This window comes from Archocentrus centrarchus, chromosome 17, assembly GCF_007364275.1.
Source record: "Archocentrus centrarchus isolate MPI-CPG fArcCen1 chromosome 17, fArcCen1, whole genome shotgun sequence".
Lineage (NCBI taxonomy): Eukaryota > Metazoa > Chordata > Actinopteri > Cichliformes > Cichlidae > Archocentrus > Archocentrus centrarchus.
The window spans coordinates 32,155,549-32,159,330 of NC_044362.1; positions in this window are offsets into that span (position 1 = coordinate 32,155,549).

A 3,782-nucleotide genomic window follows, 5' to 3' on the forward strand; every position below is an offset into this window, starting at 1 on the left:
GCGGCGATGAGCGGGCCCTCGCACCCGGCGCGCGTCGACCCCTGGCGCGCTCCAGCCAAGCCGCGCGTCGACCCGTGGCACGCTCCAGCCGAACCGCGCTCGGAGGTTCTCGCAGACGAGAGAGTAGCTGGCTCACCCGGCTGCTGACGGCTCAGCAGGCTAGCCGTACTTCGCGTCGATCGTCTCCCGCTCCCACTAGGTGGCGTCGGTGAGTGCCCACTAATTAATATGTCACAATGCTCTATGTAATGCCTGCAGCCATCAATGAAACTGTAATGACCATAGGATGATGAGTATCAGTGTCCTACTGATTTCCTGTTGCCACTAGGTGGCGTTATGAGTGTGAAACAAAGCTGATAGAGGGGTGTGTCCAGTCTCCCTTACCCTCCCATTAAGCCTGTGAAGTTTGAGGCACATCGGACAATGTATGTCAGAGATGTAACAATTTGGTGCACTGTGGTATATGAGTAAAATCCCACATTTAGAGGGTTGCTACGGCAACAGCGTTCAATATTCTACAAAACCATGAATATCTTTTGATGGGCTACTTGTGTAGATGATCTGGAGCCATTTTGGTGTGACTGGATGAAAAGCTGTAGTAGAAGATGATTCAAATAGCAGGCCTGAAAAATGTGAGAAATGCTGCAAAAATGAAACCTTAATTAGAACATGTCAGGCTTCCTGTTGGATTTCGGCTATCGGTCCAAGAGACTTTTTTGTACGTCTTAGGATGTTACTTCAGCATGCACGATTTCAGGTACACAGACCAAGCACTGCCCTGGGGCTGATGTTTAGAACCTATCTGGGCCTGAAATGGAAAAAAAGTCCAAATTCAGAGGGTTGCTACGGCAACACCGTTCAATATTCTACAAAATCATGAATATCTTTTGATGGGCTACTTGTGTGGATGATCTGGAGCCATTTTGGTCTCACTGGGTCAAATGCTCTAGGAGGAGTTGAGGCAAAAAGGCCTGTAAAATGCGAAAAATGCTGCAAAAATGACACTTTAAAGTGAACGTGGCTGACTTCCTGTTGTGTTTCGGCTATCGGTCCAAGAGACTTTTTTGTAGATGTTAGCATTTTACATCAGCAGGCACATTTTCAGGTACATAGAGAAAGCACAGCCCAGGGGCTGATGTTTAGAATCTCTGTGAATTTGAAATTGAAAAAAGTCCAAATTCAGAGGGTTGCCATGGCAACACCGTTCAATATTCTACAAAACCCTGAATAACTTTTGATGGGCTACTTGTGTAGATGATCTGGAGCCAATTTGGTGTCACTGGGTGAAATGCCCTAGGACAAGTTCGTTCAAATAGCAGGCGTGGAAATCGCAAAAATTGACACCTTCAATTGAAGATGGCCGACTTCCTGTAGGGTTTGGGGTATGGGTCCAAGAGACTTTTTTGTACGTCTTAGTATGGTACACGAGCATGTACATTTTCATACATGTAGATAAAACGTAGCTCCGGGGCTACTCAAAAAACTTGCTATTTTAAGATATTCCGAGCTGCCACTAGGCGGCGCTCTAACGTTTATGGACTTTATGCATATGAGTGTGTTCAGGGCAGCATGCTTATCACACCACTGAAGTTTGAGCCAGATTGGGCAAGTTGGCTTTGAGTTACAGCCATTTTTGTGTTCATGGCGAATCATCGAACTTTGCCGTCCCATAAGGGTCACGCCCTTTTGTCAAAAACTCACAGTTTTGAAAACACAGTAAGTCCAACTTCTTAAGGCTTTCCAGGTGAAATTTGAGATGGTTCTGCTAAACCACCTTGGAGCTGGACCTCCAAGTGTAAAATATGACATTTCCTGTTCCCACTAGGTGGCGCTGCGACTGATATTAAATATTGTCATATGTATGTGTTCAGGGGGGCACCCTCATCCTACTGGAGAAGTTTGATGCACATTGGATCATGTAGGTATGAATGAGAGGCAATCAAAATTTCATGGCGAATGATCAAAGTTCAAAGGGGCATAAGGACCCCTCCCCCTTGGCAAAAACTCACCATTTTCGAGATTTAGATTCCCCTGGGGGTGCAGGTTAGACAAACCAAATATGAAGATGATAACGTCTAAAACCTCTGAGTTATTAGAAAAAGTGTGAGGGCTGCAAATCGCCAATTTGCATAATTAATTCAAAATGGCGGACTTCCTGTTGGGTTTAGGGCATGGCTCCAAGAGGATTTTTTGTGCGCCTGGACATGATATACATGTGTATGAAGTTTCATTCATGTACGTGAAACACAGCGGTGGGGCTCCAGTTTAGGGGGCGCTAGCGAGCCATTTGGGCGCGCCCTTGCCCGAGCCCATTAAAATACTTAAATTTTCACCAGGTGTGACGCATGTGCAAAGTTTCATGAGTTTTTGAATATGATAAAGCCCCCAAAAAGCCAATTCATTTGCCTGAATAATAATAATAAAAAAAAAAATAATAATAATAAACGAAGCAATTACAATAGGGCCTTCGCACAGTTCGTGCTCGGGCCCTAATTAAAGCCGCAAGCGGCGATGAGCGGGCCCTCGCACCCGGCGCGCGTCGACCCCTGGCGCGCTCCAGCCAAGCCGCGCGTCGACCCGTGGCACGCTCCAGCCGAACCGCGCTCGGAGGTTCTCGCAGACGAGAGAGTAGCTGGCTCACCCGGCTGCTGACGGCTCAGCAGGCTAGCCGTACTTCGCGTCGATCGTCTCCCGCTTCCACTAGGTGGCGTCGGTGAGTGCCCACTAATTAATATGTCACAATGCTCTATGTAATGCCTGCAGCCATCAATGAAACTGTAATGACCATAGGATGATGAGTATCAGTGTCCTACTGATTTCCTGTCGCCACTAGGTGGCGTTATGAGTGTGAAACAAAGCTGATAGAGGGGTGTGTCCGGTCTCCCTTACCCTCCCATTAAGCCTGTGAAGTTTGAGGCAGATCGGACAATGTATGTCAGAGATGTAACAATTTGGTGCACTGTGGTATATGAGTAAAATCCCACATTTAGAGGGTTGCTACGGCAACACCGTTCAATATTCTACAAAACCATGAATATCTTTTGATGGGCTACTTGTGTAGATGATCTGGAGCCATTTTTGTGTGACTGGATGAAAAGCTGTAGTAGAAGATGATTCAAATAGCAGGCCTGAAAAATGTGAAAAATGCTGCAAAAATGACACCTTAATTAGAACATGTCAGGCTTCCTGTTGGATTTCGGCTATCGGTCCAAGAGACTTTTTTTGTACGTGTTAGGATGTTACTTCAGCATGCACGATTTCAGGTACACAGACCAAGCACTGCCCTGGGGCTGATGTTTAGAACCTATCTGGGCCTGAAATGGAAAAAAAAGTCCAAATTCAGAGGGTTGCTACGGCAACACCGTTCAATATTCTACAAAACCATGAATATCTTTTGATGGGCTACTTGTGTGGATGATCTGGAGCCATTTTGGTCTCACTGGGTCAAATGCCCTAGGAGGAGTTGAGGCAAAAAGGCCTGAAAAAGGCAAAAATGCTGCAAAAATGACACTTTAAAGTAAACGTGGCTGACTTCCTGTTGGGTTTGGGCTATCGGTCCAAGAGAGTTTTTTGTAGATGTTAGCATCTTACATCAGCAGGCACATTTTCAGGTACATGAGAAAGCACAGCCCAGGGGCTGATGTTTAGAATCTCTGTGAATTTGAAATTGAAAAAAGTCCAAATTCAGAGGGTTGCCATGGCAACACCGTTCAATATTCTACAAAACCCTGAATAACTTTTGATGGGCTACTTGTGTAGATGATCTGGAGCCAATTTGGTTA